This window comes from Rhinolophus sinicus, linkage group LG07 (genome assembly GCF_036562045.2).
Source record: "Rhinolophus sinicus isolate RSC01 linkage group LG07, ASM3656204v1, whole genome shotgun sequence".
NCBI classification, from domain to species: domain Eukaryota; kingdom Metazoa; phylum Chordata; class Mammalia; order Chiroptera; family Rhinolophidae; genus Rhinolophus; species Rhinolophus sinicus.
The window spans coordinates 36436928-36455309 of NC_133757.1; the positions used below are offsets into that span (position 1 = coordinate 36436928).

The following is an 18382-nucleotide window of genomic DNA, read 5'->3' on the forward strand; positions in this document are numbered from 1 at the left end:
ACTAACCAGTATCACTCAAGTAAATTTAATAAAAATTAATTAAAATAAAATAAAAATAAAGTGCTTGCTGTAGGAATTTTCAAAGATTCAAAACTGTACTGAAAATCATATAATTATTCATGTACAACATCCTAAATTTTATAACATGATAACATTTTTGGGAGAAAAAATTATAGACCAAAGAGTAATGCAGTATAATTTTAAATTAAATGGGAATAAATTATGCAATGCAATCTAAATACTAAGCATGACTAAAAAGACATTTATTTTAGGGAAATTAATAGAAGTTTCATTTGAATATTTAGAGTGCTTATCATGCAACACTATTTAAAAATGATGGAGTCCATATGTAAGATTAAAGAGCTGACCTTTTCCTCTTTTGATTTGTCTTATTTTTTTTTTCTTCAGTGAAACATAGGAAAATAAAATGAAACTGTCATACTCCAGACAAAATTATAACTTATTTCCACTCAACAATGGAAAATAAATAACTTTTGCTTTAACTTGTATATTTTTTGAAAAAAATCTCAAAGTAGAAATAATATTCTGTTACCCTACGATCAATATTTGGTATTCTAGGATTCCATTTTTATATTTGTTCAAGTCTCTGATTCTTTAAACACTGTCCTTGATGAATACTGTTTAAATAGCTTTGTGTAGTTTTAATTGACATGACATGCAAATGAATTTCACAGATACAGTGTATAGTTTAACAAATTTACATATGTAAAACCATGAAACTATATCACCACCAAGATAATGAACACATCCATCACCTCCAGAAATTTCCTCATGCCCCTGGGTAACCACTCCCTCCTCCTGCTCCACTATGCATTCTCCATTCCCAATCACTGATCTCTTTTTCTGTCACTGTAAATTAGTTTGTGATTTCTAGTGTTTCTATCAATGAGAAACTACAGCATGAACTATTTTTGTCTGGCTTCATTCACTCTGCATAATTATTTCAAGATTTATACATATTATCAATATTTCATTACCTTTTCTTGTTGAATATCCATTGCATCAATATAGAATTTGTTTATATGATCACCTGTCGATGGGCATTTGGGTTGCTTCTAGTTTAGTGCTACTGCAAATAAAACTCCAGTGAGCATTCATATATTTTTTGCATGAACATGTGGTTTTATTCCTTTCCCGTAAACAATCAAGAATGGAAAAGCAGAGTCATATGCTGAGTGTATGTTTAACGATTTTTAAAAACTGACAAACTGATTACCAAAAACAGTTTGCCATTTTATAAACTTTAAAATGTCTAATAAGTAATGGAACCGCACTGTGGTTTTAATTTACATTTCATTAATGATGTTGAGTATTGCTTCATATTCTTATTCATTCATACATCTTTTGGGTATAAATCACTTAGGTGCAGTGCTTTTTCAAAGATTTTGCTTTTATTTTATTGGGTTGTTTTCTTATTGAGTTTCAAGAGTTCTTTGTATATTCTGAATGCATGTCAGATGTATTTATTAGATTTAAGAAGTACAAATAATTTCTTCCAGATTCTGGCTTGACTTGAACGCTTCTAATTGTATTGTGAGAATATCATTAGAATATGGCCTATTTTATTAAATGTCCAATGTGGTACACTTAACACAATGTCATATAAATGATGTTTCCAATAAGCAATACATATCGATATATCTACATCACAAAGACAAACCAAGTTAAGTGTAATATGCCTCAGTGATCCGGCTCATTGAAAAAGTGATGATTCAAAAATCTAAGAATTCCTATATTTTTACTACTAGTACAAATAATCATCAGCAAAGTACAATAGGTGAGAAACGGTCCTTGATGTAAGACAGACCTTTGTTCAATATCAGTTCTGCTAATCATGTATAATTCTGTCTACTTTCCTCACATGTACAGAAGTGGGGAAAAAGGAAATAATGCTTCTTTTATGGACTGTTAGAATTGAATAATATAATCTATATAAAAGTGCTTACATGTTAGGTGTTTCAATATCATCTAACATAGTGATGATGAAATTGAAAATCCAACATTGCCTAACATATGCACACATAAAGATATAATTCACATAAAATTAAAGGTAAGACATATCTGAATTGTAAAGTGTCTTGAATAGCTATTTACAGATATCAGCCATGCTCTGGGTGTATCAAATTAGGACCAAACAGAGACACTCTAACTCTTTTTCTCCAAATGAGCGAGGAGCCTGATAAATTCATACACAGGAGATTCACCTTGTCCTATAATAGAACAACTTGCGATCCTCAAGGAGTCTCAAATTTCTGTGGTACATTATCTGTAATGATATAGGTCATAGGAAATAATCCCGATAAACTTCAGGGGCAGATAAAAGAGAATGTATAGGTAAGGTTTTAATGCATTAAATATATTGAATCAATAATTCTTACAAACTTTAAAAGAGAAAATGTCTTAAAAAATCAACTTCATTTATTGTGAGGGGAAAACCCCTAAAGTTTCAAAATACCATTTATATTTGGGAAGGCAAAGCATTTCATAGCCAAGCTTCACAGCATCTATAGCATTAAAATGATAATAACTATTGAGCCAAGGTCACATCAATTTTAACCCCTCATTTATTTAACTGATTAAAGTACAAAAACAAAAACACAGTCTAGAAAGATTGCCCTTGGTTATACTGTTTGGGCTGCGGGGATGCACATACTCAGAAAAATGTACCTTATACTCAGATACTGCACAAACACAGCTCAAGGCAGTCTCTAGTCATTGAAATGAAAAGGTCAGTTTGATAAACTCAGATGATATACACTCAATGTGATTATGAATCCTTAGTAAAGAATTTCAAAATAAAAATAATGTTGCCCATCATGAAGTGTACCTGGTAAAAGATATAATGGCTTTACATAAATAGAGCTCAAAAGATGAAAGCTGATATATCTTTAAATATACTTGTTTAAGAAGCATGATTAAGGCCATAGGATTCCAAAAATAGTTTAAAACTGTGAGCTACCTTACGGAGATTAATATCTAATTTGGCAAGTAAAACAAAACAAAAACATGCAAATAAAATGTAAATTTCAATGAAGACTAAAACTATACATGAGCACCTAAATTCATTGATGGCAATATCCACTTAACAGATATCACATGGGATTTCTGCTGATTATTACAAGGATGGGAAAGTATTAAAGGAAGGTTTTGAGGCCCTATATACTATATGGCTTATTGAAAGAACATTTCTCTCATGTTACATGGCTGCCAATCACAGATCATTATGAAGTTAAAGATAGAAGACTAGAACGCCTCAAGAGACCATGAGGTGAATGGGAAGTGGCAAACTACTTCAGATACCATTTGTCTTTATCCAACAAAAATATTCACTATTGCCCAGAAGTTTACAGAATGCACAGTGGTTGGCCTGTAACAGGTGATCATCTAAACTAAGTGCAGTTTTGTCTTCATTACTTCCAACAACTCCAGATAGACTTTCTTAAAACTTACCTAATCTAAAATTCTCTCTCTCTCTCTCTCTCTCTCTCTCTCTCTCTCTCTCTGGAAGATTACAGCTACAAGAAATCCAATTTTAAATGAAATACACTTCTACTCTTATTAAGTATAAATAAAATACAGGAAAATATGTCATCATGATAAAAGAATAAACAAGTCAAGAAACAAAAAGGGAGTGTATTAGGAAGAATACTATCAGAAAGTACATCTCACATTGGAAATGAGTCCTTTTGACCTATGTCCAAATTTACCCCAGAAAATAGAGGAGGTAATTGAAAAATAAGTTATTAACACTTGACAAAATTTAAAAGTCAGCTGAAAATTCCTTATGAGCTTCTCACATGTCTTCTGGGTACTAGACCATCACCTCTAGTCTACCCAGAATATCATTATATCTGAGAAAATTTGAGATATATTTTAGAGGAAATGCTGAGAAGAGGAACAAGGAAAATTTTATCTTCCAACATACAAATTAGTTTGATACAGTGAGTCAGTATCCTTCCTAGTTACGTCAGTCATTGTACTGGGAGAGAACAATGGTCATCACACTCAAATTAGCATAAAAACAACCAAATCTATAGAATTCAGATCTACTGATCTCCCACCTGACTGATAGCAATGAGATGGAACATAAAAGTTTGGGCTACCTCTTTTCTATTCTATGTTATTTGTGAGAAGAAAAATTAGGATGACAGAAGAATGACAAAAACAAATTCAGAGATGGAAGATCTGTTACACAAGAAAGGGTAACATCAAGGGTAGAGTATATCCACTTGCCCTCACATACCCTTGTGGACTCTGGAAGCTCCGTAAAGTTTACTGTTGTCGAGGACAGGGAAGCTCTGAATTTTAGGTTCTATCAATGTCATAAACATTATCTTACCCGAGAATCTAGCAAAGGAGTGAATCAGAAGGATGGATATTTGCAGCAAGAAAAGGTGGCCTTTCAGAGGGCTATAGAGTGTGCCTCACTCATCACTTATCACAACCAATGCAACTCAGAGTAAGACATCGTCACAGAACAAGGTATAGATCCCTACTGAGCCCTAATGAAGACCACAAATCATGCAGAGTCTCAAACTTCAGATGCAAAAACCCATGGAGACAGAAATGTCATATCAAAGGCTAGAAAACAAAATGTGTAAAGCCACAGCTGTGTTTTAATATCATGAGGTCTTCTCAGTTACACTATACTTCATACTTCTTGTCCCACACACCACCACACACTCACATACACAGATACTTCTTCTAAACACAGAGGGATTTTTTTTTTTTTAATCTAAGAGAGACTGCATAGTTGGTTTGATTAAATATTGATCAGTTTATTTATTTATTCACTCTAGCTAAGATAAATATGGAGGCTTGAGATATAGGTCAGATTAGTTACAGTCTACAGGGAAATTCCATTTTCTTGGAAGAGCCAAGGTTTGATTTTGTCAATAAAATCATGTGTTCTAGTTACAAGGATAATGTGAACTCATAAAGAATAGTATGACAAGGAAAACAAGGTTGTCTAATTAAAAATTGCAACAAAAGCAAAGAAGAGTAGTTGGAAGAAGGGATAGACTCATCTGTATAAGTGGAAGACAGTACATTAAATTTTCCCCAAAAATTAAAAAAAAAGGTCAAAAACAAATCAATAAAGAAAAAAATAGTGAGATGGAAAATTGATCAGGGAAAGATTTCAATCTACAAATTGAAGAAAGTAAAGGAAAAAGGAGCAGGAGAGAAAGATCATGGAAAAAATAAATTGTGAAAGAAAAGTTTCTTTATTTAAAGATCACATTTTAAAAAGTGAGTTTCCAGACAACTTAATGCATATTATTTGAGACACATCCTCCTGGAATTTTCAAATGTTAGTGAAAAAAATTACAGAAACTTGAGAGGAAAAAACAGTCAAAGACATAGGAATGAGATTGGCTACTAAAATGTCTGGAAAATACGAGTATTGTACAAACATCTACAAAACCCAGAATGGAAAACTGTCACAGCTTAAAATTAGTCCATCAAATATTTTGTTTATATATTCTATTCTAGCATATGTGTGCAATGCTCATAGAAGACTAACATTTTGAGAGATACAAAGATGCAGACAATAAAAGAACAAGGCATCCTTTCTAAATAATGCACATGAAGACGAAGAAATATATTAATAAAAAATTTAAAATAATTAGAATAATGTGTACAGTAATGTACTAAAAATGAGAATTTTAACAGTTAATGTTTCTGTGATTGCTATTAATTAGATAGACCATTTAAAAAGCATTTACTAACTACCAGACATTTTGTTAAGCTCTAACAAAGAATTAATCTGTAGATCTTTTGTAGTATGAGAAAACCCATAACATTTATACCAGTCAAAATATGAATATTTCTGTATATGGATACAACTTTAAACAAGCACTCAGATTAAACCTGGTTCTTGACAGATGCTTAAAATGTAATTATGTGTAGAAGAAAACCAGTTTAAAAATTCTAGATACCTTACTTGGTTGGGATATGTCAAAAATGTCTCTTCTCACTGTAGTGTTGCATGCCTGATCATTGCAAAATCAACAGTTTTAAGAACCTCTTTGCCTCTCATAACAAATCCTTTTAATAAATTATCCATCAATTTCTTACAACTACTTTCATAAAGTATATGTATATGATATAACTATTTTGATTATTTGAATTCCAAATCAATTTTTTTTAATTCCATAGCATTTTTGTATCATCTGTCTCATCTTATGAAACATGACCAATCCCACCAGAAATTTGCCATCTAACTAAAGAGACAACATTAAGGTAATGCAAAGTTAACGCATAATAATGTACATTAATAAAGCAATGTATTACTCAGTGTTATTAGATGAAAAAAGATTTCTAATGTGCAGTTATTTATAGAGCATTCATGATAAGGTTAAAATTACTTTGCGTTAGCAAGGCTATAATGTTTAGGGAAGAATTAGTAGGAGTCATAATTAACAAGACCTTAAAAGATGGGCAATGTGGGTATAGTGGAACCTAGAAGTCACTTTATAAACAAGATAAGCCAAAACAAGCAAAGGTAATGTGGGCTAGGGGTTGAGGATGTAACAAAGGAAAAATGAGACACAGAATTAGAAGGTAATTCAGACTGACCAGAATATCAAGCTTCAAAGTCATAACATTCTAAAGTTCAAATATCTAGTACATGATTGTCTATCTTGCAAGTTATAACTAGCATGAGACAAAGACATATTTTATTGACGTATTAAAATTTCACTTATCCCAATGGCCAACTAGAAACAAAGGTCCATAAAGAAATAAAACATATGACAACTAAATGAAGGTAGGCTGTTTATAATGAAGCGTTATAAAAATGAGATAGACGCAATTAGCCAAAGCTGTCATCTCCTGCTTGGTTTGTGTCCTTTGGGCTTGAACGTAAGAAGTAGTGAATGTCAAATATTCTAAAAATCTCTGTAAGCCTGCTGTAAGTACAAGCACTGATTAAAGAACTGAATACTCAATGTAACCATAGATTTCCTTTTCATTTATCTGCTTCTCAGAATACTAAGTATTTTCTTATCTCCATCACTTTCAGAAGTTCCCTTGCTATGTGCCTATCCATACATATTCATTTTGACAGCAGAATCAAGAATAAAAATTCAGATAAGAAAACTTGATGTGCATTGCCTCTATCTTTTTAAATATGGGACATACACAAAAATAGACATACAAAGACAGCCTCATAGAATGCACAGTAAAAACACGCACATACACTGTATCTTTATTTTTATCCTGATAAGAATAGAGCAACCATACACGCTGATTATTTGGGTTGTGGATATTCTTAATTCCCCTTACTTCTCCAAAAATTCAATAACAAAACAGCCCATCTATAAGAAATCCTAGATTTACTGACTAGGTGATTATACTTCTACAGATTATTTCTGCCCCACTGCCAGTGGGATATGGCAGTGGGAACATTGGTTCAAACAGACAGATAGACTTTTAAAGCCACAGCAGTTCTTGAGCCATCTGCATGAGCCTTCATGGCACACTCAAGTACCTCAAAGACAGGAGATGAGTTCTGTATTTGAGTAGATTCTTTTAACACTACTGAACTTTTGCAACTACTATTCTCTGAACATCTCAGAGAAGAGGGTTTTGTCACTTTGCATTCCCTGGTGCACTTCATCTGTCATAGACTAGTACAATCCCTTAAACATTTTAACTATATTATACCAACTAATAGAATTCCTAAAGAAGGCAAGACATTTCTTGTGGAAAATCTTTTGGTTAATTTGGGATTGTTTTACTGCAAGGTGCTTTTCTATTTACATCATTAATTACATCAAGGATTGAATGGATAATTAATTCTTACTGTTTTTAGGTATAATTTCACAGGGAAAGACAAGCTGAATATGTGTAGGTATTTTTTAGCCACAGTTACTCTACTGTAATTTTAAAATTTATATTACCCACAGTAATAAATTAATTAAAATATCTAAGGATATCAAAGGGTATTTTTAAAGAAACAAAAACAGTTAAATATAAATGCGAATCAGTTATTTGTCATTTAGCTTTGAAGTTTACTGTTCTGTATTCAATTAGAAATATGTATATAGAGCTATACTCATAAGGCATTCACATGTAATTCTGCCTCCTCCCAAAACTAGAGGAAAAACAGCTGAGAAATACAAGGCTCACAGATTCCAAATTCTTGCACTCAGCTGTTGAATTTTACAAACATTCTAGTGAAAATCTAAGAATAAAAATATGACTAAAGTAATGAACCTCAATAGTTGTTCCTTGATTTATTTTTTACACTAAGGAGTAATTAGCTTTCCTAGCAAAAAAGTAGCTTAACACTTTGAATTATTATATTGAAGTTTTATTTGTAATTTGAACCCCATGTCACTGCAATCAGACATTTCAAAAAAGTATTGTGTCCTGTCATTCAACATTTCTAAAAGACAGGGCCTAGAGGATTGGCATTTACTTTTGAAATTTCAACATCTCTGCCCTTCCTTCCTCCATCCTTCCTTTTAACAAGCACTCAGGCAAAAGTACACTCACGAGAGTCTCCTCAGACAGAAGCAGAGCTGCAATAAATGCATTTGCATATCAAAATGCTTTTGTTGTTCAATAAAAAAAAATTTCCCCCAGAATATATCAAGGAATAAACAATATTTCCACCATTAACTCATAGTCTTAGAAAATACATAAATTCAATTTAGCATCAGTCACTTTTTAGTGACTCAGTTAAATCATTATATATTAAGAATAAAGTGCTATGTGTTGTTGTTGTTGTTGTTGTTGTTGTTGTTTTAATGAAATCTTTCAGTCTTTTAATAGCACTCCACACTCAGATTTTAGATTTTATGTTTTTCCTGACATTGATAAATTCAAGTTTCCCATGGAACTTTTGTCTTTGTGGCTATTGGATTTGAACAACTGTTTCTACATGAGTTCCTTTCAATGAATCAGTTGCTACATCTCAGTTGCCTTTTGATATTTAACAAGAAAGTCTTTGTTGGATGGCAGAAAAACTATGTCTATATGAGTGGATTTTCAATAAAACAAAAGAATAGTCACAAAGGAATTGCCAACATATAGATCATGCTTGTAACTTGGATCCCAAAACCAACAATTTACTTATGATTTTATTTATGAGATACAACTCCTACTTACTAAACTATTGACATGAGGCCTTAAATATAAACTTCAATATAAAATAAAATATACTATACCTTATTTGTAGGTCTTAAGTATAGTATTCAGAAACATGACAATGCAAATTCCTATAAATAGAAACAACAAATGAGTCAAATGCATTTCCAAATTTGAATCTGAGCAACAACTATGTAATTAAGGGAAAAGTATTGTTAACTACCAAATATGTCCTTATAACTTCTGTTACTGATATACTTTTTAATTGATTTACATGCTATTACAAAGAAACAAATATAACGTGTGTCTATACCATTAAAAAGTGTTATTTCTGATTAAATTTTGTAGTAACAAAACTGTCAGGTATTTTTAGGTCCAGATATTGAATAATTTTGGAAGCAGCTTTTTCAAATTTCACAAGAAATATGGGGATAACAGATAAGGAACATTGTGGTTAGGTTTGATAAACAAGATGTTTGAACTAAACTGAGCAATAAATATACTTAAATATATATATGCTAAATACATATACAATGGTTACACCTGAAGAATAAAACACTTTTAGATAAATGTTCTTCTTTCTATATGAAAACTCAATGTTTATTTATTTAAAACTGCAATAGTACATTTCACATTGCAATAATTTGGTCTTTTGGAGAACATTGAAATAAAGTTTTGGGCAAAATAATTGAAACAGTAATTTCTTTAGCAACTATCTTTCACATTTTGGAAAAAAGTAAAATTCATTGTGCTGGCTTTGAGAAAACATATGTTAGTTAATACGAGATCATATTAACAACATATTGCCTTTAAATTTTTCAGGTGTTTAGTTAGTTAGTTTGTTTGTTTGTTTGTTTTTGGCAACTCCTACCTCTTTCAGTAATTGAGGTGGTGGAAGTAAAATACCTAATTCAGTATTTAGAACATGACAAGCTCCTGATAAATATGAGAGCATTTTGCTTTTTAAATTATAGTTTAAAGAGAAACATGTTATAGCTTTAATATATAAAAATATGTATTTGCAAATATAGATTTTATAAAAATATCCTTAGAATACAGTATAGTAAAATACACAGTATATAGTATATATTTCACACATAGATAATATTTAGTGTAAGATTCTACATCTAAAACTAATCATTCCTTTAATATAGCAAGTTTACTTTTCTAAAATGTAGAAATGGTACATTAAAACTGGATACAGATATACTTATATTAATCTTAATATTAATTGTTTTAACAGAAAAACAAAATCACATATAGTGAAATAAGAAGAGACACAATTACAGAAGTGGAAGACACAGGCACACAATCTTAGAAGCAGAAGGAAACTCAGAGACCATGGAAATTGAACCTCACATTTTTTGGGGTATAAAATGATGCCTTGAAAGGCAGTTGTCTCTTTAAGGTCATGTAGTACATTTGTAACACGACTAGAATTAGAACCCAACATAAATGAAATACTATCACATTAAAAAATATATATAAAAAGAATCTGAACTGTTTGACGTTCCTATAAATAATTCACTTGCTGGACTTAGAATATTTACCTGTGGAAATCAGATGAATATAAAGTGAATCTAAGTCATGTCCTAATGTTAAGACGATACAAAGATCTGAGAATAAAATCGTTTCCCCTTAAGATGTTTTAAAAATCTTTAATTTTTTAGCTTAATATTTTCTAATTTTATTATTTATCACAAGGATACAAAAAAGTCAATCTGTGATTCAAGGGAGCTGTCTTTGTTATTCTTCTACAACTAAGAGTAAGCAAAACAGATGTAAATGTTTTAACATCTATCATGGGAATTGTTTTAGTTCATGACTGAAGACAAATTAGTATCTATTTATATTATTTTTGTAACTTTTTATCAAATGAGTAACATATTTTTTCAAATATATATTCTATTAGAAAATAGACAAATTTCAGTTTCTTTCAATATTTGCTGTGTTGTTGCTGCTAATTGTTTAAATATTTCACTTGTTCAGTTTTTTAATTTTTTTTTAGTTTATTGGGGTGACACTAGTTAGTAAAATTATATAGGTTTCAAGTGTATGGTTCCATAATACATCATGTATATATTGCATTGTATGTTCACACCAGAATCAGTTCTCCTTCCATCACAATATACTTGACTCTCTTTGCCCTGTTATCAATCACTCTGTAGCTTGTGTAACTGGCATTTTTCTAGGCACCTGGAATATATCAGTCGACATTTTTTTTTTTAAATATAGTACTCTGGCAATTATAATATAGCAATAGACAGAAAATAAATAATACAAAAGAAACATAAAACAAATAAAATATATTTAATGTAGGCTGTGATAAGTTTTAAGGGTGAAAAATGGTCAGGGTAGGGAAAGGGAGTTGTGAGTCAGTAGGGTAGCAGCAGTTTGGGATATTGAATAGGGCAGAACAAAGGGAGGTTTGTGCACACTCTTAAGATAACTTTTGTCTATATTATCTAAAGTCAATGATAAAGTCTGTTAGCTTTTAGTTAACGTACTTTTTAAATAAGTGAAAAAAGTAAATAAGTAAACGTGTTTGAATTTCAAAAGGACAAAATTAACTTTGCTTTATTTCTTTTGCACAGAAAAACATCTTGGTAGTTCTTATTCTATAGACTTACTTCTTCAGGATTGCCTATGTCATTAAAAGCATTTATGTCACTTCATTAAAAACAAAAAAACAAAAAACCCACAAACACATCACCAACTTATATCCCCATCCAATTTAATAAAAAAGACATATGGAAATGGATAGAATGGCAACACTAAGTTGCTCTAAGTGTCAGGTTCATGGCTATAGGAACATGAAATAGAAGTTAACTTAAATTGGCTCAGTTCATGTCTCAGTCTTAATGTAGGAAATTCCTCTCACAAACATTTAGCTTTCAAAATAACCAGGCTAAATGCCTTAAAGGCAATTTCCTTTAACTTGTAATGACAATTCAAATGGCATCAGTCACCACGTAACATTCTGGTTCCTTTAGGAATTAATTGTTAAAAGATGCAGGGCTAGATTTTGGCATCCACTAAGATATCGTTTGTGTTCTCGGCTTTGTGATTACAACCATCAACTAGATATTAAAAGATAAGAAAGTGAGTATATCAAGGTTGAAGTTTTCTTGAATCATTTGGCAACTTTTTTATTGCAGAGCCTCAATATCCAGCATGAACTCTATGAAATAGCTCTAGCAATGCTTTCAAATCTAGATTTTGGTGCTTGTTAGACAGGAAATTTCATCATATAATGATAACACACTGAGATCTGACAATTAAGTTCACAAACTCATCCTAGAAAAAGTGCTACATACCTCATTGCTGAATATCACTATCTATAGTCATCTTTGAAGTACTCCCCTTGAGAAGCTATGCACCCACACCTGTGCCTAGTCCACCATTCAAAGCAATTTTAGAACTCTTTTGCTGGAGTGGCCATCGGAACTGTTGTCTTATTACCCTTGATGTCCTGAATGTCATCAAAATGTCTTCCTTTCAATATTTCCTTTATCTTTGGGTAAAGAAAGAAGTCATTGGGGGCCATATCAGGTGAGTAAGGAGGGAGGGTGTTCCAATACTGTTGTTTACTGGCTAAAAACTCCCTCTCAGATGGTGTTGTGTGAGCTGGTACTTTCTTGCGATGTAAGAACCATGAATTGCTGGCAAAAAGTTCAGGTTGTCTAACTTTCACGCAGCCTTTTCAGCACTTCCACATAGTAAACTTGGTTAACTGTTTGTTCAGTTGATACAAATTCATAATAAATAATCCCTGTGATATCAAAAAAGGTTAGCAACACCGTTGCAACAATTTCGTAGACTTAATTGTCAGACTTTGTACATGGCAATAATATGATTTATTCAAGAATATGGATTATAACAGTATTACTCATGTTTTAGCAATTAACACACACACACACACACATACACACACACATATGTTTTACTATTTTGTGAGAATATAATCGTTGAGGTTTAATTCCATCCTTAAATGTCAGATTTTTCAATATCTAGTCATCACAAGTTATCTGGCAGCTATTTTGAATGAAGCAACTATTAAGCCCTTGCGATATTACTATTATGTCAAAAAAAAATTACCTTTTTTGTAACATATGTTCTGCTTGTTAATTATGTTGCCATTCTATTTCTTTCAAGAAGATATTGATGCCTCAGTTTATCATTTTTATTGTGTGTGGTATATGGCAAAGATGTACTTTTATACTTTGGAATTAAGAAACACAGAAGCAAATCAAAACTAGAAATGATTGCCCTTTGAGGCTTTTTTTCTTCTTTTTAACTTGAGCGTTGTAAATTTATTAGATTATATGCAGTGGAAGTTTATTTAATGTTTTTTTCTTAGTGATATGTTTAAATTTTAAATCCCACATTTAAATCTTAAGTTGGAAAGAAACTCTTAAATAATTGATTCTGGTTTATTTATGTTAGTCTGTACTTTAGATAATGAATCCAATAGAATTTATGTTCTATATAAATATAACCAGAGAAAGGATAGTAAATTAAAACTTGTATCTTTGATTGTAGCAGACCATCAAATAAATAATTTTGTAAAAAAATAATTGACAAAAATAAATTATTTTTATGTATATTCTAAATATGTCCCCTCTCACATTAACTTGGTTCAGGTTTAAACATTATACATACATATATATATATATATATATATATATATATATATATATATATACCTTTATATTTATATTTGTATTTATTTATATTTATATATAGAGAGAGATTAAATTAAATATATATGTATTTAGTTATATATATATATATATATATATATATATATATGCATACATATATATATATTTAAATCTCGGGTTGAAATAAAATCTACATAATAAGGTGGTAAAACAGTTTCATAACTATTCCAACTATAGCCTCTATTAAGCAGTATTTACAATTATATATCTATATAACAACATAATGGATAAGTCATAAAAACATGGGTTCTTTGTATTACCCTACCATCAAAGTGGACCATGCCACTTAGATCCCGTAAAATAAGGAAAACACAAAAATAAACTACCAATTAGGCAAATGAAAAAGAACAATTAAATTATTTTCTGGAGGTCCTCAAATTTCATTACATCACTATAGCCACACCTCACTTTGTTAGCTCTGATAAATTTCTAAGTGCTATTTTGAGTATTGTGGCTCATTAGAAGAGCAAGATAAAAAGTATGGAGCCAAGGCATGAGGGTAGGTAAAAAGAAAACTATACTAAAAGGATTTCACAAAATATAGGAGAAGTAAATTTATTTTTCTAAAATAGCTTTTCCTTATTGGCCGTCTATTGCATACTAGACACTTAGTCATTACCTATTTTAGTTTCTGCCCCACAACTACACCCAGAAACAGAAATTGTTATCACCCTTTCTAAATCATTTAAGTAAATAAATGCTCAGAGAAGTTGTTCAAGTTCCACAGTTAGTAAATACATAGCAGAATCAAGATTTGGCCTCAAAATCCAGGTTTCTTTTCTTTCTCTCTGTTGTACAGTGTCATGTTATAAAGCTTTTGACACACTGAAATAAAAAAATATATATATTAAAAGCATCTCTCTTTTATTTCCCACAAACGAGGATTAAACAAAAAGTTACTATCAAAAGTTGGACCCAGGCTTTAATCCCTTAAATTATTTTGGCCATTATTTTACCATCATAAACACATGCAAGCAATGTTGTAATCCTTTCACCAAAATGCATGAATCCTAGCTTACCAAATGAATTCAGTTGAGAAATTATGACAGGAACACAGCCAGTGCATTTTTCCGAAGCTGTCAAAGCAAGAAAATTATACATTTATAAATTCTTCCAAATCATCCTTCATTTCTAATGCAACATGTTTATTATTGGATTTTTGGATCTTTTCTGAAGCTTTGCAATGGTGCAATGTCAGATTACTTGCAAACAGGAGAAACGCCAGGTTTTAAGGCTGTTATAGTAAGTCTGAGAAGGCTAGGCTTTTCAAAGAAACTAGGTCATGAAAGAGTATTGCTCTAATCCTTAGAAAGCTGGATAGAGTTGTCTCTCTAACATGAATATGAGGCTTAATACTCCCCCATGGGAAAGAATAGGAGTAAAGATCTCGGGCTCATTCAAGATGTTCTGTCAAAACTATGTTGCATGTGTATCATGAATACAGAATTTGCTCCAGGTAAATATTTAATTTTGAATATAATAAGCCATGTTTAATGCAGCAGATTAACAGATTTACTTTCTAAATATGCTCAGATTAAGCTGATTTGGTTAATCCCATTCAGTGTTACATGTGGTAACAGTGCACAATTGGAAGGTTTACACAGAGGGAAGTCTCAAACAAAGACAAAAGAATAAGAGGCAAAATCCTTTCATTCACCCCAAGGTCAAAGTAAATTTCCTACCACCCTTAAACTGCCAAAGAACTAAATCTGATATTCCCAAAGGGGAGTGAACTCAAAAACTGGTGGTTCAGGAATTCCCTGTGTAGCAAAGATAATCTAATGGCAGATTTGTATTTAAATAGTGTTAGAATATTACCCACATCCTCGAAAGTCTGCACCAAGATTATCAAAAGTGGAGGACCTATGTGTCTATTCTTTGGAAGTGCTCTTTAAAACACAACCCTGACTAGAGGGGGCAGATATTAATTGGATCATTTTAGTTTCCTTTCTACTTTAATTTCAACTGCAACAATTAAAATTTACTTCCATTCCAAAATAGCTAGTAATTTTATCAAGCTCAAGTTAAATAAGTAAATACATACTTATAGAAATGCATACATGTAAGACAGAGATAAACGATTTCAAGCATTATTTTGTGTGTTTTTTTTCCTTTTTCAATTTCAGAACTAAGACTTCAAGATTTGTGTGAAAATCTCAAACAATAATGCATGTAAAATACTTAGCACAGTACTAGGCCCTTAACTAGTTCTTAAAGATAGTCTTCCTCCATTATCCCATTGTCAATATGCTTGGAAAATAACCTGAAGGAAAATTAAAGTCTAAATATTTTTTTTTTCAGAAATACAGTAGAAAGGGAGCATCGATTTATAAAGGTTTACTCTGATATATTATGAGACTGTAAGTATATAATAATTGATGATTTTACATAGAATATTATCAGATACTTTTTTCTTCTGTCATAAGAACATTCCCCTACATCATATGATTAGAAATAATTCATTATTTTTTCTGAAAAATGTTTAAAATGACACCATTAATCTCTCTACCTCTGAAGCAGCATAGACTATAGCTTACACTGCCAGGAAAGCAGGTAGTACATTACAGAAATGTCTATTGCTTCATAAGATTCTTAGATCTTAAGGTGCAGAGAACATGCCCTAATGATCACTGTCTCCCCAGAACCTGGCACATCATCTGGAAAATAGCAAGTATCCAATAAATGTGGGTACACTTGTACTATATAGGCCACAAACCTAATGGATCCAAGGAGGACCATGCATGGGGTCTTTCATGTTCTGTTTTTTGTAGGTACACCACCACTCAGCATTCTTTCTTCCTGGCAAAGTCATAGAGAGAAGAGAAGCAATGTCTCCTTTCTGTGAGTATGCATTGGTATATCAATGGCTACTCAATTACAACTCAACTCATATTTTTCTTTGTGGAAAATAGGATATAATTACCAAGCAAAAAGCCAAATTTGATTAGAATAATTATTACATAAGATGATAAATATATTCCAAACATAGTCTAAGTATGTTTCCAAAAGAATAATTCTGGAAATCTCAGATTTTCACTGTATATACATGTCTTTCTTCCTTTGCTTTTATTCCAAAATATACTGAGAAGAACATGAATAAGAAAGCAATCCTTCCTCCACACACACACTAATCACCCCTTCCAAACATTTTTCAGCATTTCCACTTTTGACAGTTACTTCTACAATACATTGTCATGTGATAAACAATTCATGGAAACAACCAAAATGTCCATCAATAGACCACTGAATAAAAAAAGTGTGGTAAATTTTACAATGGAGTATTATTTGGCAGAGAGAGAGAGAGAGAGAGAGAGAGAGAGAATTAAAGTGAATTAAGTCAGACTGAGAAAGACAAATACCATATGATTTCACTTATATGTGGAATCTAAAGAACAGAATAAATGAGCAAACAAAACAGAAAAAGACTCAGAGATACAGAGAGCAAACTGATAGTTGCTAGATGGGAAGAGAGTTGAGGGATGGGTGAGAAAGGCGAAGGGATTAGGAAGTACAAATTGGTAATCATAATAAGTCATGGGTTGTGAAATACAGTATGAGGAATATAGTCAATGATGTTCTAAAGATTATGTAGGGTGCCAGATGGGTACTGGACTTACGGGGGGTAGATCAATTCACGCACTATATAAATGCCTAGCTACTGCGTTGTACACTAATATAAAATAACATTGAATGTCAAGTATAATTTATATATATATATATATGTAAATAGTAGTACCTTGGTTTTTGAAAGTCTCTGTTGACGAACAATTTGGTTTATGAACGCTGTAAACCCAGAGGTAAATGCTTTGGTTTTCGAACACGACTCAGAAATCAAAAGTGTCACACATCTTCCACTGAGTGCAAAATCCTGAGGCTTAGCTGTCGGCTGTTTTCGAACGTTTCCAAACTCGTGGATGACGTTTGAAAATCGAGGCACCACTGTATAATCACAGATGTAAAGTACAGCATAGGGAATATAGTCAATGGTATTGTAACAGTTATATACGATGTCAGAGGAGTAGTAGACTTGGTGGGGTTATTACTTTGTGAGAGGTGTAAATGTCTAATCCTTACGTTTTTGTACACCTGAAATTAATAAAAATAAAAATAAAATAAAATAAAGACTTCCAACATTGAACTCAGTCTTTTTCCCAAATTTCATCTGTGTGTTTATTACCTGTCTATTGGTCTCTGCCTTTTGGTTCACATAATCCCTCAACGTCATTTTGGTTATTACTATTATTATTGTTAATTGCCCCTGGGAATATCTGCTTCTGTGGAGTTGGTGCTCTCCAAGAAAATATTATTTTTATTTGTTTATTTTTAAGGAGGGCACAGTTCAAAGTGGCCCATGCGGCGATCAAACCGGCAACCTTAGTGTTAGTAGCAACATGCTCTAACCAACTGAGATAACCAGCCGCCCCATTGTATGTTTTCTTGGAAGAAGTGTCTGTTTAGGTCCTCTACCCATTTTTAAATTTGATTGTTTGTTATTTTGTTTTTAAGTTGTATGAGTTCTTTATATATTTTGGTTATTAGCT

The 18382-nt window shown here is 31.7% G+C and overlaps 1 protein-coding gene across 1 annotated transcript in view; it reads right to left on the reverse strand.

Annotated features, from left to right (window-relative positions):
• PCDH15 (protocadherin related 15) overlaps positions 1-18382 on the reverse strand; it is a 1312736-nt gene that overhangs the window by 784795 nt on the left and 509559 nt on the right. Inside the window, exon 3 of the mRNA XM_074339439.1 lies at positions 9198-9248. The gene's annotated coding sequence lies outside the window, so the exon portion shown is untranslated. The remainder of the gene's footprint in view (positions 1-9197; positions 9249-18382) is intronic.